Genomic DNA, 13,752 nt, shown 5'->3' on the forward strand with positions numbered 1-13,752 from the left:
TTCATGTTAAGACACAAGGGCATGAACTTCATTTCTTCCTCAACCATGGATTCTCTTGCTAAGTTCCCAGGTGAGAAACTGATCGATGCAAAGAATTATAGGGGTGGAGGTGGGGTGGAATCTCTTTTTTAAGTATATTTCTGGTGAAAAATCCACTCCAAAGCAAATAACCAGCGGCATTGCTATGGAGAATGTGTGTACCTTAACACTAAAGAATTTTGCTTTTCTATTGATTTGTTTTGTGTGTCTGTGTGTGTGCACGTGCGTGCGTGCGTGCGTGCGTGCGTGCGTGCATGTATGTGGTTTTTGGTTTTTGTGGGGTTGTTTGGGAAACAGTCTGGCTATGTATTCTAGGTTGGACTCAAACTTACCAGAATCCTCCTGCCTCCTGCCTCTCGCCCCTGCCCACTTCCCAAGTACTCAGATAACAGGAGAATGCCACCATACTCTTTATAACAGCATTCTTTTTTTTTAATAAATATCCACACATGCTGTTCTATCTCTACCCATAGAACTCATGACTTCCGACTCCTACTTCTCTGTTCCTGTATTTAAAATTTGTCATTAGTGGACAAACTTACTGAGTGCAAGCAGGTGAACTATCCACTCAGTAATAAAACGTCATTAGGAAAAGAACATTTGAGAAATTTCATTAGGTAATGGATCTTTTCCAAAAGAAATAGGAGAGCTAACTTCTCTGTGCTGTAATAAACTACAGGAGTATAGATACAATTATGCATCATATAGATTATGTTTAAAACTGATCTATTTGCAAAGAAAACAAAATTAATCACTATTAGTTTACAAACATATGTTATACTCTTTACCTTACATTTTTCATTTTGCACCATAAGAAAACAACTTACTAATCTGAAATAAAAAGATTTCTTCACAAGGAGCAAGTGTTTTTTTTTTAACTTTTTGAAAGTTGTGTTTTTTTTAATGTTCCATATTTCCTCTTCGTTGTTGTATGTATCTAAATGAAACCATTATGATTTTCAGAGCAGTGAAGGAAATATGTCATAGGAAAAGAGTGGTTTTGTTGGTATATTTGGGCTATTGGTCATGTTTTAATTCACTGGAAAATGTGATGGCAAGTCTGGCTATAATTATACAATAAGCCCAAGTGTGGGCTAACCTAGATTCCAGCTTCTGGCGGGTGAATTTTGTTGGGAAAGTGAAGGCAATATAGCAGAGTGATAACCCATTTTTGGAAGTGCCCTACAGTGAGTGTTAGAAGATGAATCTCAGCAGTTCCACCTTCTGTCTACATGAGATGCTCACACCTTCTCTAAGTAAGCCCCATCTTCTCTACATGTGCTTCTCCACACCTTCATCACTCTCCATGTGCTTCCTAGTCATAGCTCAGTTATGCAGAGTGAAGGACGTTGCTGGCGTCTCTGACCATGGCTAGCACTAGAAACCACACTGTGCCGTTGCTACGCTCCTCGAAGCTCTCTTGCCCTGCCATCTCAGTTCTGTATTCCTACTGTCTTTTCTCAACCATGTTCAATGACCACCATCCCAAAACACACATGAAATGGCACACTGCTCAAGTGAAAGACTGAACCTAAAAAGGTCTCTTAGAAGGACAACTCAAAATGTTGACCAATACGGTCATGACGGCATCGTTCTCTTGTTCTCCCACCAAAGAGGCAAATTTGGCCCCAGACATCAGCTTGTTTTAAGAGAGTGGGAATCTTGTCTGGATTCTACTACAAGTTGTGAGCCCTCTAAGCATAATTTGATTTTTCTCCATAGTTTATGAAATGTACATTTTTAGTTTTTTACAATTCCATTTGTGCATTTCTTTAGAAGGAGGCATGCCACAACACACATGTGGAGATCAGAAGACAACTTGGGGAGTTGGTTCTCTCCTGCCACCATGTAGGTTCTGGGAACTAAACTCAAGTTGTCAGGCTTGCTGGCCAGTACTTCAATCCACTGACTCATCTCTCTGACCCCAAATATACACGTTAAAATGCCAAACAAATAACAGCGGACACTTAAGACTTTGTAAAGCACTTTTAAATATTGTATTTGGTTTTGACAACCTTATAGAGAATGTCATATAATGAAATACCTGTGCCCATTTTTAAGGATAGGAAACTGTCACATTTGTAGATAATATACACCAACATATTAATGTCTAGCCAACAAGACCATAATCTATAAATATTATTGTCAATATTTTTTTTTTTTTTTTGGTTTTTCGAGACAGGGTTTCTCTGTGTAGCTTTGCGCCTCTCCTGGAACTCACTTGGTAACCCAGGCTGGCCTTGAACTCACAGAGATCCGCCTGGCTCTGCCTCCCGAGTGCTAGGATTAAAGGCGTGCGCCACCACCTCCCGGCCTATTGTCAATATTTTTAAGAGAGCAACCATAGTTCCTCTTTTTCTTAGGTTTCTATCCTTTTCAATCTACACACACACACACACACACACACACACACACACACACACACACACACAAACAAACACATACACACACACAAACACACATACATGAGTTGGGGACATACACAGAGAGAGTCCTGCCCTGACAGAGTAATTCAGCTTAATGACTGACTTCACAATGCTCTTAAGGAATACCCATAGAACTGTTCGATTTTCGATTTTTAGTGTTCAATTTTCGATTTTTAGTATAGTATTCAATGATTTACCTAAGATAGATATTTATTGTAAAATTGACTTTGCTTAGGCGTTTTTCCTAACTGTAGACTGATGTATGTAAGTGTTCTGAGCATGTTAGGCAATGATGTTTGATAGGATACATGGATTAGATACATCTTCAATTGATGGTATTTTTAGTTTTTAACATCTTGATGGGCTGTAACCCCATCATTAGTTGAGGGATACATGTACATGAGGATGGTTTTTTATAAAGCAAGACAATTAAGACAGTTTATCAACTACAGATTAGTCTGATTAAACTGATTCCTACTTGTCTTATAATTTTCCATTAAATTCGAAACTCCTTTTAGCTCTTCACGTTTTAATAAAGAAATGCAAACACAGAAAGTTAAGCCATTGTACACACAACAGAGCTGGCGAGCAATGGAAGGAAGACCTAAGATCTAGATCTATTTCTCTACACTTTCTGTAATCTATTTGTATAAAATGGAAAGTTAACTTGCACTTAAAAGCTTTCACAAACCAGGGTCACACTGTCCTGTCTACCAACCAGTCACCAATACTCAGTAGCACTGATCAAGGACAGTTCATAATTTAATTTTAGACTTTTTTGAGATATGAATCTCATTATGTTGCCCAGGTTAAACCTTGAATCAGATTCTAACAATCCTGCCTCTGCCATTAGATGAACTGGGACTATTACCATTGTGTATATAAAAGTTACCATTGTTTAGACATCATACCACCATTGCAAATCATCTTTGTGGGCCCTTTTTAAATTTGATCTTCATGATGGCTTAGATGAGGACTAGATAAAATGAGTGTTACTGAATTCATTTTATGGATTAAGAAATATAAGGAGTAGGCTACGTAGGTTTCTTGCCCATGGCCAATACTTGGTAATGTTTAAAGACCTGTTTCCTGACGTCTATAATCAGAACTCTCTCTAGTAGGTTTTTTATTTAGCTGTGATGGAGAATTTTCATATTTGGAATTGAACCCAGGGCCTTGTGCATCCTATAATCAGATATTCTACCACTGAGCTACACCCAGGCATCCAATAAATCCTGCTAACATCACAGTGCTTTTCAGGGGCTGGGGTATATATAGGTCGGTAGGACATCTGTCTAGTATGTGCAAGGTCCTGGTTCAATCCCTAATGCCTTTCACCAAATGCCCATATCTGAAACTTCTAGATTTGTGTTATATTTGCTAATACAAAGAAAACATTCACTTAAAAATCAACCAAGAATGTCTACATTTTATATATAATAAGCTGAGATTTATGAAAGACAAACTCATACATTATGCTATATTTTGTATTCTTAGGGAAAGCATTGGAACTAAGTCATGCATTGTGTAATATTTTGTATTCTTAGGTAAACCACATTGAAATATTAACATTTAGCAATACAGTACCATGATGTGTACAGATGACTTCCGCTACAATTGGGAGAGCGAACACATTTTCTCTTTCTCACCTTCTCTCTCTTTTGTTTCTCCTCATCTTCTGTATGAGGAGCTGAGCTCTGGAGTTTGAGCCCCTGCAGCAATGCTGTGGACTTATGTACACCAAAGCAGGAAGTGATCCCAAGAAACCAGATACTACACTTCCTATCATTCCCTGAATAGTCCCTTTATGCATTTATTTATTAAAACTTGTATTACATTTTTTTCATTTGTCCATGCCATGGCAGGTGTATGAAGGTCAGAGGACAAGTTTCAGGAGTTGGTTTCTCCTTCCACCATGTGGGTCCCAGAGATCGAACTCAGGTTGTCAGTCTTGGCAACAGGTGCCTTTACCCACTGAGCCATCTCACTGACGTGTGTGTGTGTGTGTGTGTGTGTGTGTGTGTGTGTGTGTGTGTGTTTATTCTTTGCTGTGCTGAGGATCGAACCCAGGATTCACCCAATACTGAGCAAGACTTTTGCTCCTGGGTGCCTTTCCTGCTCTCCTCTTTTCCTTTTAAGCCTAGTTGAGAGTTTCATCACCTTCTTTTCCTGATATTTGTTAATTTTTTTAACCCTGAAAAATTCCTTTTTAAGAACATAGCATGTAAGGACATATATTTGTTTTAAAAGGCAGGTTGAAAAATCTTATCTGAATCCACAGCAGTTCCTGGCACACTCTAAACATTCAGTAATTGCTTGTTTAATGAATGGATGATGTTTAGAGTTCTCTATTAAAAAGCTTTTAAGACATTATGGTCTAAATACTTAAACACAAGACCTAAAAATTAAGCTGGCTCAGTTCACCAAACCTCAGTTTTATAGCAAAGCACAGTTTTAAAGCCAGAAAAAGAGAGAGAGAACAAATTTCACTTTTAAACAATTAAGTCAGCCCTTGGAAGGTCAGCCCTCTTGATAATCTGAAAGGTGTGGTCTTTGACTGGATAACTTTGTTTAGATTAGAGTCACTTGTCTGCTTGACAAAAGTAAAGGGCAAAAAATCCTGGCACACTGCTGGTTAGAGCTCGTGATTTTTCCCTTTCCTTTTGCTCTAACCAGTTAGATAAAGAATCCAAAAGTTTGGCAGAGAGCAGAGAGATCAGCGCAACACCCACCTCTAGAGACACAGGCACTTTCCCAGGTGCCCCTCATGGCTACTCACCAAGTAATGACCCAGGAAGAAACTAGTCAGAGGCAAGACGGGGACCTTTCCACCTTCCCTCTTTTTTTTTTTCCTTCCTAAAAAAAAAAAAAAAAGAAAAAAGAAAAAGAAAAACAGAGCCTTATTATGCAGCCCAGGCTGTTCCGGAACTTGCTATGTAGACCAGGCTATCTTGAAATCACAGAGCTCTGCCTGCCTCTGCCTCCTGAATGCCACACTCCCCACCCCCACCCTTCTGAAAGCGTACTTGGAATGGTCTGTTCTGCAGTATCTTTTCACTCTGAAATCTCACATGCCAATCATTCAGATACTCTCCCCCTCCCCCGCCACTGCCCCCCAAGTAAGACAGTTAGGTGAGCACAGAGCCCTACATTCACCCAGTTCCACTTCTGAAAAGCCACCTTTGTCTTAGTCTAGGGCTTCCAGTACAGCACACAGACACTGTAGGCGCACACCCGGACTTTACTGTGATGTGAGGGAACTGTGGGTAAAATCTGCACCCGCTGGAGTCAGGTTATTCAGCTGGGCCTGGTATAAAGCCTTAAAGGATTCCTTGCAGATGTCTGCCTGTCCCTCATCACTCCTTTGCCTGCCTGTCACTCTTATCCCTGGCTCAAGCCTTAGCCTCAGCTTTGTAATGACATGGGCAGCTTTCAGACCCAGACACAGTGTTCTTGCAGGTTCTGCTTGCTGAGGGTTATTTTTCTCTTGAGTTCCAGCACATCCTTATCAGTATCTCTCAGTCTGCAACCTCTGCATGGGATGGCATCCCGAGTCCAGTCTCTTACACCTCCTGCTTCCTCTTCGGCCTTCCCCATTCTGTTCTTGCCTCCCCTCAACACCTGCTCATGGGTGTGCATAGCACTGCATTTGCAATCTGTACTTCTGCTTGCTTACACAAAGACCCTGTGACAAACCTGATTCATTTTATACTGAATGTCTTCTGTTTCTTTCTGTCAGTCAACCCTCCCACAATGCACCATTTCTAAAGAGTTAGAGCTTAAAATTTTAATATCAAAATGTTGAATTGGGAACTCAGGAAACAGTTCAGTCAGGAAAGTACCTGAGACCTTGACTACAAGCCAAGAAATGATAGAAATTTAGGTGTACTTTTAATCCCAGGGCTGGAGAGGCAGTGACAGGTGGAAGATGGGTGGCAGGATGGATGGCCAGGCCAATGAGAGATGCTTATCTCTTCCAATCAAGGTGGAAGGCATCTGAGGTGTGTCAGAGGAAGTTGACCTCTGGCATCTACACGCACACGCACACACACACACACACACACACACACACACACACAAACTCTCAGAAAACTTTTCATTTCTTAGATCATCAAAGGACTGTTTATCCCTTAGTCTAAAGTCACAGTAACATCTAGGTTATTATCTATCACCATCTTTTTAACTGGTTTCTTACTGGTTTCTTTTATTCATAGCACAGTTGAGGTGGGGTGGGGGGTACTGGGTAGTGGACCGGGCTTGGCTCCTGCTGAGCCAATGCTCCGTCACAGAGCTATACCACCAACCCATGCCTTTCTGTTTTTATGTTTACATGTATAAACCCAAGCAGCTGCCGGGACCCCTCTCAGAATGTGTTTCCATTCCCTAGAAGAGGTACTATTGAACTGGTGCCTGCGGGGACACTCAGACTCTAGAATTCTCTTCTTTAAACGGTAAATTTTAGGCATCAATTACATGGATGTAGTTTACATTTTCCAACAATTTACACCTTTTTTTCCTAGACCAATTAAACTTCCCACGCAGCTACAGTGCTTCTTCCTATAATTTACCAGGCTTTCTGCGTGAAGAGGTGAAAAAGAGTTTACTCTGAAGCTGTCGAGAAAGAGAAGAGTGAGATTTTGATAAAAACTTGGTAACTGATGTGCAACTCGGAGGCCATTAAGAGTGGAAGGAGGCGCTCCTGCAGGACCCAAGCCTGCCTGCACATTGCTGCATGTTGGCAGGCTCCAGAGCAACGCTTCTCCCCCAGGCTCATGCCCAAGCCAGCCTTGAGAGGCGTAGGCCAGTGCCCAAAGGAAAGTACTACTGTTGTTTAGAATCAGGGCCTCACAAGGAGGTGGCTGGGTGAGGTCTCACTGTTGTTCTGCGTAGGCAAGGCATCCTCCTGCTTACTCCACATGTCCCTTTGATAACCGTGTCCTTCTGAAATCACTTCCAGTTCCTAGTAGATGAAAAAGAATTTATCAAGTAAATGTGCTATCTTTTCGCAAAAGGAATTTATCCAATAAATGTGTTATGTTTTCCTCCTATAGAATGGCAGTTTGTTTCCAGATTCTTCAGCAGCTCATGCTGACTTTTAACCAACTTGAATCTACATGTCCTTGGGTCCTTAGGAAGCTACCAGAAGCCAATTTATTCGGTTACTTCATATCAGTCTAAATAATTTCTCCTGACAGATTACTTCCGTTCTAAGCCCCAAGTACTTTTTAATCCTCGGCAGGTTATTGCTGAGGATAAATGATTTCACATTTCTCATAAAGATGCCCGTCATTAAAGATATTAACACGCATTCTTTCCCCTTGGGTGGAAGGGAGCTGTCCTTTTAGCAATGTTGCCCCGTCAGCCTTCCTATTGTCAAACGCAGCAAACAATGAGAAAATCAATTTACTCTTTAGAATTAGTCAAGTGAGGAATCCTTTGAAGTGAGGGGTGGGCAGGGTTTCGTCTGGCTTCTAGAATCATGTAAAAGCTCATACTGTATGTACAGCGATAAAATGTGATCAAATGTACTGAGAGCTAGTCCCTACCCCCTAAAATAGAGGTTTGATGAGCAGTGGATGTGGTTTAAATGAATCCCTGTTCTAATATTGTATGTTCATATGTAGGGCACAGCCTCTGAAAGCCAAGGGGAATGGTGAAGTCAGAGCCTCAATATTGAAGTCACTTGGGAGGTCTGAAGGCGTCTGTTGATTTCGTACAACAGAATCCAAGTGAACTTTGTTTGTGGGGTTTTTTGAGGAGACTGGCTACATAGCCCAGGCTGGCCGTTGGGAGTAGAGGGCAGGGTGAGGAACAGTGACGGGATAAATATGAGCAAAACACAATGACATATGAAAATGGCACAAAGAAACCCAGTATTTCCTACACTTACTAAAGCGCTTTTAAATTAAGTTAAATAAATAAAAACAAAGCAAGAACTCACTTCCTAGCCCTGCCTAACCCAAGTTTACAGTCCGCCTGCCATTGCACCTTGAGTGCCCCAAGCCCGGATGCAGATGGGCTTTGCACGAACACCTTCCCATGCCTGGAGGCTATTGTACATGCCACAGATGGAACAATTGACATCTTTACCTTGTAGATTGGCTGAGACATGGAGGAAAGCCCTTCAGGGCCCTCAGAACCCTCCGAGTGATCTGTTGGCTGGCAATGGCTTGCTTTCTCCACCCACAAAGGGAAGATTAGGTCGTTGTTCAAGAATGACAAGCATTTCATATTTGGAAATGACTAAATAATGAAGTGCCTGGATGCTACAGAAATACAAGGAGAGAAGAAGATTCATTTCAAACCAAAGTCTAGTGCAAACATGACCTTTCTATTGTAAATCTTGCAAACAGGAAAGAAATTACCCTGGGAGCTTTCTTTCTGGGGCTGAGAATTCGGAAATATATTAATGATAGGATGTCTCAGATGGAAAAAAACTGTTTATTATACTCTGCCATCTATGGAGATGAGAAAAAATTCTTTCTGCTGCATTTTTCTGAAAGAATGTAGTTAGTGGATTTAAATGACAGACATGGAAGGGGTCATCTTTTTATCCTTTGCCTCCAGGCAGGACTGTAGTTAAAGCTCTCTTGAGAAAGGGAACATGCTACTGACCCCAAAACCTCTAGGTGAGTAAAATAAAAATTAAAAACAACAGATGGCAAAGCTCATGGGGTATTTAAATGAATAAAGATCAGCTCTGGTTGGCATTATTTGAGCTAAAATTCATTTCTATTTGCAAGTAGCATGATGCTTAACAAAAGTCCAAACATGGTCTGTTTGGCAATAGGTCTGTGTAATAAATTCCTTTTAGTATTAGTACTAATGTCTGGTCATTGTTTTGTTCTCTTCACCAGGGTGGTGAAGGAGGGGGTCCCACCCTAGAGCTCTGGGGACATTGGAGCTCACAGCACCCGATGGTGAACAGAGACAATTCACAGGAGTTATTAGTCACCACCCTGGGAGGGAGACTCAAGGCTGTAGGCAGAGTACACTCTGGGACTGGGAACACAGTGAACCGCAAGACTGGGGGAGGCTGCCTTGATTGTAGCCAGCATTGGGTGTCTGTGTCTAGCAGGGGAGGGCTGGCAAGGGAGGGCAGGATTAGCTCCTTTGACAAATTTCATGGGCCCGGAGTGAGCTGAAGCCCAGAAAATTGAGTTGGGTTGAAGACCGGATGAAGCATGGCTGGTTTCATTGACAGGGAACCAGGGAACCAAGCTAGGTGGAGAGCCTTTCCTACTAGTGAGGCAGCAAATTGAGGAAAAAAAAAAAAAAAAAAAACACAGAAGAACTTATGGGTTTGGGCCTTAGAAGAGCCCAATGAGGCCCCAAGATATCACAGCAGCATGTGAAACCCAAGGCTTATAAGCCTAGTCACCTGTACCAGCAACACCAGCTGGAATGACGCCCACTTTCCCTGGCCATACCTACTGTCTATGAATAACGCCTTGCCTGCGCCTACTGTGTCCCCCATGAATAGTCACTTTTGACTGGATTGAGAAATACAGCTTAAGCAGGTGTTCTAGCCGGAACTCTCAGACTCCAGCCATGCATTAGCTAGGCTTTTCAAAATCTCCTTCAAGCCAGGCGGTGGCGCACGCCTTTAATCCCAGCACTCCGGAGGCAGAGCCAGGCGGATCTCTGTGAGTTCGAGGCCAGCCTGGGCTACCAAGAGAGTTCCAGGAAAGGCGCAAAGCTACACAGAGAAACCCTGTCTGGGGAAAAAAAAAATCTCCTTCAGTGCTCACTTTGATGTGAGTGCAAAAGGACTCTGAATCATCCAAATTCCATTTTAGCTCTTTCTTCATTGTAATTAGTCACAAGGTACATGTTGATTGACCTTAGATGTATAGTCAATGGGCTAAAAAAATAAATAAGCTTGCCAATGTGAAGGTGTTCCTGCCTTCCATTTTTCAAGGATAATACTGTCAAGACTCTGTCACATCAGAGAGCTCAGATGTCTCTGTGATTACCAAATGGCGAGCTAACAGGACAAGGTGGAGTAGTCTCAGGGACAGACTAGCTAGCTAAAGTGGGTAGCTAGGCTGCCACTGATAAAATCTTAGACAAGGCACTTTCTCCCTCTCTGAATCCCAAGTTTCACAAAATTTATGTTTTATTTTGACACAGCGTCTCATTCCAGTCTTTCCTTGACTAAACTCACTATTATAGCTCAGGATGACCTTGAACTCCCGACTCCTTCTCCACTTCCTGTGTGCTGTATATGTGTAGGGCCTCCTGAATGCCAGGCAGGCACTTTATCAATTGAGTCACATCTCCAGCCCATTCAAGTTTCATAATTTAAGTATTTATCAGCATGGTCTCCTGGTTGTCCAGGCTGCCTTGAGTGATCTTTCTGCCTCTGCCTTCACTTGTAGCTGGGACTATAAGTGGATGTCAATGTGTCCAACCTAAATAAAATGGTTTTTTTTTTTTTTTGAGTAGCAAAACTATTTTCAACAAAATCTACAGTCACTATAAAACAGAACCAGCATGGTTTGGTGATGGCTCACTCAGCATTCAGAAGGTAAGGCAGAAAGGTCATGGGAGTTTGAGGTCAGTTTGAGCTACACAGTGAGTTCCAGGTCCATGTTACTGGTAGAGTGAGATCCTGTTTCATAAAACCAACCAAACTGCTGGAGAGATGACTATGGAGTTAAAAGCTTTGGCTGCTCTTCCAGAGGACCCAGATTCAGTTCCCAGCACCCACGTGACAGTTCACAACATGTGTAACTGCAGTCCTGGGGCTCTGATGTTCTTCTCTGATCTCTGTGGGCACTGTACATGTGTTGTGCACAGGCATACATGCAGGCAAAAACATTCATACACCTAAAAATAAATATTATTAAAAGCCAAACAAATGAACAACACACACATACACACACACACACACACACACACACACACACACTCCAGCCACATCCAGATCAAAATGATGCTTCTTTGAATCTGAATCATGGCTACTGAGCTAGCCTGGCTTCAAGCACCTAAAGCATACATAGGCTGAAAGTCTCAGGCTCCTTGAAACCCAGTTTTATAACTAGAGGATGCCATACTTTTAAAGTAAGGTTTCTTACAGATTTGGAAGGGCTGGAGTCCGTGAAGTCATACCGATGAGCGTTCAAATTCTGGCTTGTTCACACTCTTAGCTGTGTGATTAATGTTGTGGCCTGGATCTGCAACACCACCCAAAGGCTTCAGTGCTAAAGGCTTGATGATTGGCCTGTGAATCTCTTAGGAGGTGCTTGAACCTTCAAGTATGGAGCCTAGTGAAGGACATCAGGTCACTGGGGTCATGCTCTTCAAGCTGGTACTTGGACCCTAGTAACTTTCTCATTTGCTCTTTTTGCTTCTGGGTGTCTTTAGGTAGGATGCTTTGTTCCACCATGCCGTGATGTTCTGGCCCAGTCACAGGCTTTCTCCAAACAACAGAACCAACCCAGCATGGGTGGGAATCTGTGAACCCATGATCCCGTCATGAATCTTCCCTCCTTAAAAGTCACTTCTCTCAAGGTCTGTGTCACACATGGGAAATGGGCCACCACAGCCCAACGTGCTTTTCCCACTGGTAAAATAAAGATTAAAATGGTTGTACTTCAGGATATTGGTAGGTTAGGAATGTTCATTAGGGAGCAGGAGTGATGGCTCAGTGGTTAAGAGTTCACTCTCACAGAACCTGAATTCTAACCCCAGCACCCGCATGGTGGCTCACAACTATCAGTAACTCTAGTCCCAGGGATCCAATGGTCTCTTCTGGCTCCCGAGAATGCTGCACTCATATGGGGCACTGACATACATGTAGGAGAAACACCCATCCATACAAAATAATCAAATGATAAAAGAAGGTTTTATCAAGGGTGCTCATTAGGGCTGTGGCTGTGTTACCCCCAGTGAGGTCTTGGGTCCCCGATCTCCCTAAAATACAAAACAAGAACACATAAGCACATCTAGCCCTAAAACCGAGGCACTCAAGTTGACAGTGAAGTTCTTTAGAACCTGAATTGGTTTTGATTGTTCCAAATTAGAGGAGGCGGGGGAATTCTTCTAATTCACTGAACATTCTGTATGCCCTGGAGAGCATGTGCCTCGTAGAAACAGCTCTAGCCTCTTAAATGACAGGATGGAGGTTCCAGCCACCAGACGTGGAATTTAAAGCATGTTGCTTTGGTCAAAGAATAACAGAGGAAATGTCACCAAGAACATGTTAATAAAAAGCCTCAAGAAGGTTGTATTCACCCCATGTCATAAACCAGAGAGCAATTGCTTATTTATAAGGGCCCACACTGTTTCCATAAAAAGCATCCCCAAGTGTGTTTTAGTGCTGAAAAACCCCAATTTCAGCGGATTATATGAAATCAGCTGTACTTTATTTCTTCTTAATTACACTGATTTGTTTATGTATGTCGGAGGTGTTGCAGAAGTCAGAGGGCAGCTTGCTGGAATAATTTCTCTCCTTCCACAGTGGGTACCAGGGATCGAACTCGGGTTGCAAGGTTTAGCAGCAAGTGCTTTTACTGTCATCTCACTGGCCCATAAATTGTGCTTTACAGGACATCTTCCGTGGGTAGCAGAGGCTTCGCAGATGCTAGCTGTCCTGCTTCTCTGCAGACTTATGTCCTGAAGAATGACAACTCAAATTAAGATGTTCCCCTTAATGTTCAAATGCCTGTTTTTGCCAGTGCAAGGATGGAACCCAGGGTCTCAAGCCGGGTAGGCAAGGATTCTTCCTAGCACTAAGTCATGTCTCAGCCTCTCCCTTCTAACCATATGAACACTTTCAATCATTCAAACACGTGAGGGGTACCACCAACCCTCATGAATCTATTACATCCCCAACAGCCAATGTCTCTATTCACGGGGAGGCTCTTAGAAAACTCAGAAGGCACAGGGAAGATTCAGTCAGTCATAAGATAATTTGGTGCTTGCCAGGCTTGGTGGCTCACACCCTTAATCCTAGCACTGGGAAAGTAGAGGCAAAGGAAGGCGGGTCTCTGAGTTCCATAGCCGTGGCTATGTAAGGAGACCTGATCTCAAACCAATTCAGTGAACTCATCAAGCTACTGCTCTTCTTGAGGCTCTGACTCAGGCCACCAACACGAACAAGATGGGTTCCCAAGCCTGTGAAAAGGTAGGTTTGGGAAAGCCGGTGAGCAACAGTAACAAAAAGCATTGTCAACAGTAAAACAAGAGAAACTGGGTGAGTTTTTTCAGGGGACCAGAGATTTGAACTGAGGAGGGGGGATGTGGTGTGAGTGAGGCCGGAAATGCAAGGACTGTTAAATCC

General features: G+C 42.5%; 1 protein-coding gene across 7 annotated transcripts in view; it reads left to right on the top strand.

The window, feature by feature from the left end:
- Sulf1 (sulfatase 1) overlaps window positions 1–13,752 on the top strand; it is a 165,752-nt gene that overhangs the window by 15,779 nt on the left and 136,221 nt on the right. The window lies entirely within an intron of this gene.

The sequence above is a fragment of the Peromyscus californicus genome, unplaced genomic scaffold (assembly GCF_007827085.1).
Source record: "Peromyscus californicus insignis strain IS unplaced genomic scaffold, ASM782708v3 Scaffold_5__1_contigs__length_169319896, whole genome shotgun sequence".
NCBI lineage: Eukaryota > Metazoa > Chordata > Mammalia > Rodentia > Cricetidae > Peromyscus > Peromyscus californicus.